The sequence below is a fragment of the Centrocercus urophasianus genome, unplaced genomic scaffold (genome assembly GCF_019232065.1).
Source record: "Centrocercus urophasianus isolate 14NV4802_14NV808 unplaced genomic scaffold, USGS_Curo_1.0 seq_15, whole genome shotgun sequence".
Lineage (NCBI taxonomy): Eukaryota > Metazoa > Chordata > Aves > Galliformes > Phasianidae > Centrocercus > Centrocercus urophasianus.
Genome location: NW_024884697.1, coordinates 41,820,799 through 41,832,310, shown reverse-complemented (window position 1 = coordinate 41,832,310; position 11,512 = coordinate 41,820,799).

The window sequence follows — 11,512 nt, the reverse complement described above, 5'->3', positions numbered from 1 at the left end:
TTATTAATACACTAGAAAAAAAAAGCGTAATATGTCTTGAATTATCCTTTATTATTATATTATATTATCCTAATCTTTATCCTATTCTATTATCCTAATTACAATACCAAGAAAAAGACTGGCAACTGGGGAATTCCATTTGACTGACAGGATGAATCTACACAGATAAGGAAGGAGGTGAAACAAATTACAGACTGACAAAGTGAAGTGAAATGAAGCTAGTTGAACTAGATAGACAATATCATAACAAGAAGTAAGACCAATGTCTCCTGCTGATTTCCTAAAATTTATGCTGTCTACTTGATTTTATAATAAGATATGAACGGAAGGCACAGGCTATGTCATGAACTGTTGGTAATATAATGTGGGATTTGCTGCTTTGTTTGGAAATACTTACCTCTGACCATTTGCTTTCCTTTACAATATTGATAAATACTGAGATAACATTCCATTTCTATGGAGATACTTGTAGCGTACATACAAACATATGCACAAACACACAAGAGACTTCAAATCTTCAAACTTGCAGTGGGAGCTTGAATTCAAGACCAATAATGTCATACTGTAAGTATATTTGACTACTAAGGAAATTGAGTTAACTTTATGAAGGAAGTCTGGAGTCCAGACTTCAGCAGGAGAATGACATACAACTATTTTCTTCCTTTTGGGAGCTGGAATTCTCAAGGAGATTTTATTCTGACCTAAAGCAAAAATTATAACTAGAGAAAAAATAATTATTTGCACTGGAAAGATTAATACATTTTTATGCATTCTTCATGAAAAGTGTTTTAGTGAAGGGAATAATGAAAGCTTCATGTAAACTCTTCTTATGCTAAGGCTATTTGAATGGATATCTTTGAAACTCATCATCCTTCACCTAGTAAGATGATTTTGAATCATTGTTAGAATTGTTTGAATTGTTAGAACAGATCTCCATAGGAGTACTTACGTGTTTATAGCTATTGTATCAGAATAAAACTGTTCACCATGTTGCAGGATGGAGCACAGTTTGGGCAGGCAACAGGAGGTGACTATATTACTAAATGTTTTCCAGGAAAAAGAAATTATAACTAACGATAATGTTAGTCAAAACAAGCAGCTTGAAATGCATAATATTCATTAGCAACTGATGAGCAATTCCAAACAGCATACATTTGCAAAAATTAATTCAGATCGAAAAAGTTTATTCTGTTCTGATGGAGTGTCACTAGTGGTTGATACATTTGGTACCACAAAAATAATTTTTTGTGGTAATTTATTTATTTTTTTTCTGGAGATGGCAGTATGGCAGTAAATATGGGCTTTTAAATTTTAGAATATGGATTTCCTATTAAATTAACCATTAAAATAACTAAAATAAATAAATCTTTGCGGCCCTTCATTGCACCTGCTCCTGTGGACCTGCTCCAACAGCTCATCTTTCCTGTGCTGGGAACCAGACCTGGGTGCAGTACTGCATGAGGGGACTCACAATCACTTCCCTCTCCCTGCTGGCCATCTTTCTTTTGATGCAGCTCAGGATTCTGTTGGTCTTCTGGGCCACAAGTGCACACTGCTGGCTCATGTCCAGGTTCTCATCCATCATGACACCCAATTCCTTCTCTACAGGGCTGTGAAAACTCAGTATGTTCTTCTCCTTGTCTGTGCTCATGGCTGGGCTTGTCTTAATCGAAGAGCAATGACTTGCATTTAGCCTTATTGAACTTCTGTATGTCTACATAGGCACACTTCTCAAGCCTGTTCAGATTGCTTTGGATTGCATCCCTTCCTTCTGTCACCACTCAGCTTGATGTCATCTGCAAACTTGCTGTAAAGAGACTCAATCTCACTATCTAGGCCATTGATTAAGATGCTAAAATGCATCAGTCCAAAGACAAACCCCTGAGAGACATCGTTTGTCACTGGTCTCCCCCTGGATGTAAACTACTGACCACGTCCCTCTGGCAGAGAACATCTAACCATTTACTTATCCACCTACCAAAACCATACACCTCCAATTTAGAGATAAGGATGTTGTGTGAGACAATCAAAGGCCTTGTTACTTGCTGTACAGGTATGCTTTAACCTTTTGGTTTGTCTGGACCACATGAGTAAAGAGGAATTTTCTGGGGCCACATATAAAATATATAATATAGTCAATGAGTATAAGTAACAAAACTTCTTTATATATAGACATATTACTGAAACATAAAAAGTAGACAAAAACATAAAATTAGAAGATGGGAGGTGTATGATTTGAAGAATTTTATTTATTTTATACATCCCAACATACCATAATTTCATCTACACTGATGATAGAGAATATCACATATGCAGAACACAGCTTAAAAAAATGTTTTTAAATGCCAGTTTGGGGATATTATTTTTTTTAAATTTTGCTACATATGCCTAGAACTGACCAAAGAATATCTTCACTGTAAATATTACATACTTTTCATTATGTACTCTGAATGAATAAATATAAAGCTTGTATTAAAATTGTATAGGTAGTTTCAATTTTGTCATTTAATACCAAATAAGGTGAATCCAGCTCCACTTAAGAAAATAAAATAAGTCTTAGATTGGAAAGAAAGAATAAGATTACTTTTGCTAAGAAGTCTATTATATTTCAATCAGTCCTGTTGATAAAGGTAGTAATTCATATCCTATCAATTAATTCTATAAATACGACACTACTTACATTTTTTTTTAAGATTGCAGTCAGAATGGGAGATGCATTTCCTCTGTCATGTGTACAGCAAACTCTTTCAGAGAGATAGCTAATTTGTTGGTTTAAAGTTAATGACTAGAAAAATAAGAACTTCCTATTATTTTTCTTCTACTGGTATAGATATTATTTATATTTATCTGCAGCTACTATAACAGATACGGAGTTTCAAGTGTCATCATCATGTCTCTGAACTTAGAAATTTAGTGCCACAAAGTGTGGATTTGCAATGCTTATCATGACATATTCCATCCAGATTTACTCTCTGACCATGAGTTGGGAGTTTAAGCAGCAATTCTGGAAAAGTTTTCCTCCTGAACATTCTTGTGATGACAGTTTCTTGAACATGCATGGTGCTGTTGAGTAACAGTAAATGAAAGAGCTGTGTAAGTTATGTTTTAGCAACCATGAGTCATATTAATGTTCAGGCAACTCTACATATTTTTGGCAAAGGAATACAAATCTGTGTCTAATCACTCAAGTGAAGTCTTTAACCTTTCCTGATGAGATGACGGTCAATCATGCTTAAGTGGTCAGATGGAACTCATAGTGCGGCATGCACTGGAATAAGATGATCAAATTCATTTTAATCTGTGACACTCTAGTGGATTAATGAACCCTATGACCCGTCCTGAACAGATCTGCAGACTTATAAAATCAAAAATCAGTATTTTCAAAATGCCAATTGGGTGATAAAGGAGTTGTCTAAATCATTTGAGTTGGAGAACTCATTTCACTTCTTCTCTCCTAATTCACCTTAATTTTTAATACAAAACAAACCAAAACAAACAAACAAACAAAATACCACTGTTTCTCTGCATAATAAGACTCATAATTACTATTGGTTTTAATATTTATCCTAATAGGTGAGTGTCACAAAAGATACCAGAACCTCAGGGAAGTTTTGACAGATTTTGACTGGAGGGTAGATCAAGGACCCAGTGCATTGTTTAATATCTGTCTTTCTGTACCTGGCTACATGTTGAAATTTGAAAGCCAAATATTTGTGAAGCAGACACTAGTATACAAAAGTTTCTTCTCTCCTACAGGAATCTGTGTTTCTACACAAAAATATACACACACTGAAGTTCTGAAAGCAAGAAAAATAAGTAACTGAATAGATAATTAGAAAACTCTGTACCTTCTGAGGAGGGGAAAAGTACATGGTGATCACCACTAAATAAGCAAATCATTGAGGGAAAGACACTAATTATTACCTTTGAAAATATTAACTAACATAAACTATGTCCATTAAATTTAATAATACACAATTTACAAAGTAAGATGTTCTTAGACTTTCACATTCTCACATTATTCTCTTAATCACTTTTTAGGGCTTTTGCTATGTCAATTTTAGGAATATCTTGCTTTTGCTTTGGTTCGAAACAGTAAATAATCTATAAATCTGCTGAAAAGTTATAGCAGTGTTGGTTTTAGACCAGAATGTTGGAGCAAGAATGGAAGTTACATTGATTTCACAGATTTGTACCAGGGGGATTCCAAATCAAAAGAGAACTTCTGACATAGAATCATGAATCAGCAAGAATGGAAAAGACCTCTCCATAATTTTTGTTGTTCATTTCCTTTGATTTCAGGTTTTCAAGGATACACAATCACCATAGAGTCTGGTCAAAGCATGTCTTTTGCCTTAAGCTGAAGCTTCCTCTGAATCTTGTCCCTTGTCACTCCTTGTACGAAGGAGGACAAGAAAAGAAAAAGGAGTGTGAACACAAAGTAACACTGCACATTCAAGGCTAAGATCTTAAAAGAATTCAGTAGAGGATTTCCCAGAAATAGAGAGAAGATGCACATGAGATGTGACAAACAGTACGGATATGTGGAAAATCCCTAATGTTTAGAAGTTGGACAGGAGACCTTGGATAACCTGAAAGCACCTGTGATATCCTGTGGCTGTAGGAGCTGCTAGCAGCTTATTGGAACCTAATGTTGTTTATTTGCCTATGCCAAAAAACAAAATCAAATAAGGAAGCAATTTTAAGGAGTGCTTAAAATAACAATGTCAATTCTTATGTCAGATTAAAAAAAAAAAAAAAAAGCACAAAAGCACTTACTGCTACCAATAATATTGACTATTACTGGAAGTTGAGAGAAATAAAAAAACGTAGTTCCTGTAATGCTTTGTTTGACTTGTTACACATTATTAGATTCCATGTTTTCCTCTCTGTAGATGAAAATTCTATTCCTCTTTTTTTTTTTTTTTTGCATAAGAAATGGATGATGAATGCTTTCTACAAATTAACAATTTATGGGTTTTTTTTGTTTGTTTTTTGTTTGATATTGTTATATATTACATTGCTACAAACACTAAAACATCATGCAATTATTTAAGGAGATGCATAAAATAATGTTTCAATTCATCATGTCTCTGGAAATCAGTGTGAATTCCCGAAGAATTATATTCCATTTCTGAACTTGATGCATTTCTGTCGTAACTGAAAGACTGGATTGTGCTAATTTTCTTTGTGACTTTTTAATGAATAATTCATCTTTTTAAATGATATTTTATATTGCAATGTACACATAAAAATTCATTTTATCTCATGTATCTTTCTATCTTTTCTTAACGATTCAAACACAATACAAAATATATATATTTTTTACATCAATATAAAATAGCTACCTATGTTTCTGTATGTACATTATGAAAGCTTCTGCTGTAAAGTAAAAAGCAGTTCTTAAATTTCATGAACATAGAAAAGTCATTGAGATAACTTTAACTTCAGATGAAGTCTGAGCACTAAAACTGAATTATTTCACGATACATGAATGAGGTCAATAAATAACCATTTGATTGCAAATACCAGCAATCTCAAGAGTGGACAAATAAGCCTATCACAGAAGGAAATATTTAGAAGAACTATTTTGACTTGGGCAGAAATGGGAAATTTACTTTGAATTCCAGACAGTCTGGAGCCTGGGCCAACTCTAACTGAAGACAGTCAGGATTGGATCTGGGTGTGAATTCTCGAGTAATGGCATTAGAAATGCACAACAGTTGAAGACAACATGGCCTCCAAAGCCAACCATAAACATTTTCTAGATGATTGGCATTCATTTTCTCCTCAGAAGTCAGCAGAGGAGCTAAAGGCTTACTACTCACTTCCATGTGGCTGCTATTTGTTGTCCATGTCATTAGTCTAGTATTCAATACTGCCACCACTAGAGGTAAGCAACTGTAAAATTGAAGTCATATAGCGACTAAGCAATCCTTTAAACTTTCTCTTCCCATTTCAGGAATGTCTTTGCTTTTGTTTCCAATCATTTTTCACAACCAAGATTAGGGCAACATTTTGAGAATGCTCTTTAATCACTGTACTGTAAAATCTGTGAGTTCATTTGTTTGTACAAGCCAAATTCCAGCTATGTTTGTGAAAGGATGTAATTACATTTTAAACTGCCAGTCTGGTTTTCTGTGAAATTCAGCCAGCCAATAAAGTCTAAGGTAATCAGAAAGGCTGCACTTGATCAATGTCAACAAAACTTAAAGCATGTTGTTATATGAAGTTGAAAGCTGTCTCTGAACTTTCTAGTCTATGCTCATTATCTTTGGTAGCATCACAGTTTAAAATACACTATGCAAGGTGAAGAGAATGAAATCCCACTTTACATAGAATCTGCTGTAAAAGTGCTGAATATAACAATTATTTCCCCACAATTTTTTGAAGCTGTATTTTTTTTAACTACTTGAAAACTGAAGAGCCGTTTTCCTCAGACCTAGACAATCCTTTAGAAAATCTTTCCTCATTTCTTCTAAGACAAATGCAGATTTGAGTATTGTATTTTGACTTGTCATTCATGATTTATTTTTGAGCCAGCTGATCAGCATTCTCTGTGCTGCCATTGTTTCAACCATGAAAATCTCTTCCCTAGACAAAAGGCACTGACTGAATTGGCACTGATGGCAACTGTGAAGTAGTGTGCTATTGCGTGCAAGCAATGAAATCATAACACAGTTGCATGGCTCAAACTGGACACTAGATTACACTAAGGCCTTCTGTACAGACAGAACATTGCAGTAGAACAGCACTGTAACAAATCCAGCAAGTCTTCCACTGGTAATGATCTTCTTCTGATCCTCTCCACCTTTTCTAGCTAATTGTGTTCTCTTGCATTCCGATATCATATTTAGTAAAATTAAGTTTCCTCCTTAGATCGTTGCCACTGTTCTTTTTTGTAGGGGAGGGCCAGCTTCCCTCTCCCTCCTCCCCTACTCCCCCTTTTCCCTTTTCTTTCTTTTTGGGCCAGCAGGCCTGCTGCCCCGTCACTGATATAGATTGATCTAGATAACTGTGTGACACTTTTCCACTTTCCTGTGAATGTGATTGAGACATTTGCATCACAACTTATTGGAAGGCAAAATTGGTAACCTGACACTATTCATGAATATTTGCTATACTTCCTGTATAACCAAGATGTTATAATTGCAACATAATCAAGAGAGTAAGGCAAAACAGACAACGATCACAAAAGAGAATAAGTGGAAGAGCTTACCCTTGGGTTGAGCTCACCAGAAGACACCAAAAGAGGGGATCTCCAGAAGAGATCCTTCCCCTCTGGTAGCCAGCTCTTAAATAGGTCCAGGAGGGGTGGAGCCAGGCTCCACCCCTTCCAGCAGCACAGGTGAATTGCCTTCACCTGTGCTCCTCTGGCTGACTCATGGCTCACCTCAGGTGATTAATCAGAGGTTCAGGCCGTGACTCAGCAGTTCCCATACACTTCCTCATACAGATATCCAGATATCCAGATATCTCTGATCATCCAGACCAGAGAGCACTACTGTGTTCTTTCCTCCATCCTCTGACTTCTTTTATTTCAAAATCAATCAATTTTTGCCAGCTGATGATGTACGTGTAATATTCACCTTCACAAGAAATCAGTATGCGGCTGGGGTGCATGCTGGGTAAGGGCTGTAGGGATTGCTTTGCAACATATCTACACACCACAGTATCACTTCCAAAGACAACTTTTCTGGTTCCCATAATTACAAACATATTTGTTGCTTTTTACAGAGGGACATGTAACGGCTGCATCATCTGATATTCTGAGAGCAGCGCATCACCTTTTACGTTCTGCTAGTGTAAATTTTTTACAGAAGCAGAAAAGATAGTACTTGTTAATAAACCCTCCTCTTCAATTGATGTCCCAGTTCCCCCTAAGTAAGACAGAGAACAGTGATCCAAATGGAGAAGAGCTCACTTAAGCTGACTAAAATTACTGGAGATATCAGGCCTTACAGGCAAACATAGCACTTGTCAGTTTGCATCAGTTTCTCTTCTAAGAATGCCACTGCACTCTTACTATGATGTCACCCAGCTGACTTTTCAGTAGGCCATTTACGCCTTGCCATGAATTCAGACATATAGATGAGCAAAATTATTTGTCCTTCCTCTTGCCTATGCCACACACAGTGAGTCCCTATTACAATTCACTTGTGATAAGTAGTTCAGCTTAGGCTGCACATACCAAAGTTTGCCACTCAGGGTTATGTGTTGCCTTTACCTTCTTCACTTGTTTAGAGCAAACTTCAGGTATACTCACCAATTTTTACATTGGCATTTTCACCCCCACATAGGCAAGAAAAGATTGGTGCAGGTGTAATGCTACCATAGCACTGACAGGAATCCCTGGTCATCAGTGATCTACCAGGGAAATGTGCTTGCAGCTGTACAAAGCAGTCTTAAGCTTGTGTGTGCAGACAGAATTGACCGTGGGATCACTGAATGGTTGAGGTGTGAACGGCCATCTGGATCCATTTGGCCCAAACCCTGATCAAGCAGGGACACCTACAGAAGCTTACCCAGGACCACATCCAGACAGCTCTTGAAGATCTGCAAGGACTGTGACTCCACATCTATGTGCAACCTGTACCAGTGCTTAGTCATTTGCACAGTACAGAAGTGCTTCCTGGAGTACAGGCAGAATCTCCTGTGTTTCAGTTCATATCCACAGTCTCTTGTCCTGATAGTGGGTACCACTGATCTGGCTGATCAGAGTCTTAGTGATTAGATCAAGCTCAGGACCAAAACCTAATTCCGCAACAGTTAAGGGTGCAAAAGTTGTTATATTCAGTGTTTCTTTTAGATCTTTCTGTCAAACCTCTGATAGGAGTTAGACCTGGCATTGGGCTGAAAGCAGTACAGATACCAAAGGCTAACTTTCATGTGATTTAGCTGAGACAGATATGTGTAATTCAGAACCGTTTATGCCATCCTTCTTGCACTTTGCCTAACTTTTACTAAGAATGCTGTCTCAGCCTTTTAGTTAAATGTAAATTAAAACATCTACCTCTGGAGAAGCATATTTTTCTCTCCAGTCTACTCAAAAACAATTGCTAATGCTAACCTTAGATTTCAACAGCATCAGAGAGAGATTTTGTTAGTGGAGGCTAAAATAATTATCTGAGCTAGTAAGCATTGAGAAGGTGCTTGGCAATGGGAGCAATGTAATTCCTTGAACAGCTGCAACAGGAGCTGTGTCAGGGCACTGCCTCACCAAGAACCTCTCACTGTGCACCTCTTTGAATATCCTGGTGTTCGCCCCAGAAACTCTTTATTGGCACCCAGAACTTTCTGTTAGCTTTCCCTGATGTATTCTCACAGGAAAGTCACAAAAACAAATCTCACCACAAAATAGGTATGTTAGAAATAGCCTGAGGATTATCTTTGGTGAAATTTTATTCTATCGCTGAAGATAAGGCAGGCATTCTTGACACATATAACTCAGCTGTTATCGCCTAGCTGAGAATGTGATTAGCAGATTGGAACTACTAAATGTCATTTATTGTCACTAGTGGTTTTATTTGTTTCTCATTCAGAACATAATGATAGATATGCACATATATTTCTTTGTCATATAATCAAGGAACTGCAAGGGGATTAATCAAAATTTAGGAAGAAAATTACTTGAAAAATTCTGGTTTGTACAACCTCCAATGTTTCAGTGGAATACAATATAAAATGAAATGTTTGGCATTATGAATTATTAACATGCACAAACTTGAATGAGAAGTATAGTATTAGAAGAAAAATAAAATTTCTGTATAGAAGTGAACTTTTCTCAGCTGACAATCTAACTGTGTTATTCATTATATGATATTCTCTCTCCTTACTCCTTTGGTGAGGATGCTTCTCTTACCTCTCTGACTGCCAGAGCAATTTTTTGTATAACAGGTTTCATATTTAATCCAACCTCTCAGATTGTTGCTTAAGGGAATTTGACTGAGTATTTCTACTACTGAAATAGAACAAAATTAAATTGCTCATTATTGATTTTTGCAGTCCTGTTAAGGGAACTACACTAAGGGTACTCTATAGCATTAAGAAATGATCTTTCTTTCAAAAAGGAAATTGAATGTATGTGGCAGATAGCGCATTCATGAGTGCACTGCAGGCTGTGCTGTTGTGGAGATTTTTTAGTCGATATCTTGAAAGTTTGATTTTGCTCTTCACCTCTACTTCATCTCGTCTAACAGTCCCTTGTTGAATCTGCTCCCAAAGTAAAGAAGGAACGGGTTATTGGCACCTGGAATAAACAAAATTGAATAAGAATCACCTTTCTAGAGATCCAAATAACCCTGCACTCCATCCTTAACCCAGACATCTGCTACTGGCTTGGCAACACTAGGGAGATATAAACTAAGCCTGTGTACATCTTGTCACAGCAGATGGAATAAAGATCAGAAAGAAAAATAAGTTTTTCCTTTCTTGTACTAATGCCTTTAGCAGAATTTATCTCTGGCACCCTCAGAGAGCTCTATCAGGTGCCTACACACAGACAGGCTGACATGCTGGCAGGGATGTAGATTAGAGTCTAATTGTGCCCTTTTTACTGGAAAATTGCTTAAATTCTGTAATACTTAAAATGAAAACCCAACCTATCTTCTCTCTTCTTTTGAAGAGGTGGAAAATCATCCATGAGGACACTGGAAAGAGCAGCAGCACCTGATGTAATGATTTTCAAGACAGCCATTTATCCCAAAGCCTGGAGCTGCCTTGCTGAATGTGCTTAAGTACACTGTGGATTCCAGGTACATTTTTTGGGTGACACAATAGCAGTTATAATGTTCTTGATTTATTTAGTTATAATGTCCTTGGATTTATTTAGAATTCACCATATAGCAAAACACTGAGAAGTGGCACGGTCCATGGTGAGATTGAGTCTGGGAGGTGTCATTCCACCTTTTAAAAGCTTTTATTCTCTAGAATAAATCCGAGCAATGTGCTATGGTAGCTGGCTTATTTTATTCAAAAAGACAGTCAAGAAAGAATTTGTTCAAAAATACTATGTATTAATGTTGATTAATTCAATATGTTTGAATTTAGGCATTCATTTAGATGTAGTGGCAGCTCTAGAAATGGTATAATTTATCTTTGATTAATATGTACTCAATTAAAAAAAAATCCACAAATAATATATGCACATGGAAAAAATCCACATCCTTATTTCTTGTATCCAGATACTTCCAACCAAATAAAAGTATCTAGCTAAATTATTGCGTAACTCTAATTAAAGCATTTATTTTTTCTTGCATATTCTTTGTAAGACATTAAAAAATATGGCAGAGAAACATGGCATCAAAAAACTTTTATGTAAAAATATCAAATGATCATATTTCCTAACCACTAGGTATATGATTAAATCATAATAGATCCTGATCCAGTTACTGCTACTGGTAATTAGAGAGGTTGGATCACTTTATCTAATGTTCTGGGATTTTTAGGTGTTTCTTGATGCTGTTTTCCACACTAAAGTCAATATGACTAGCAGAGTGTATCATATTACTGC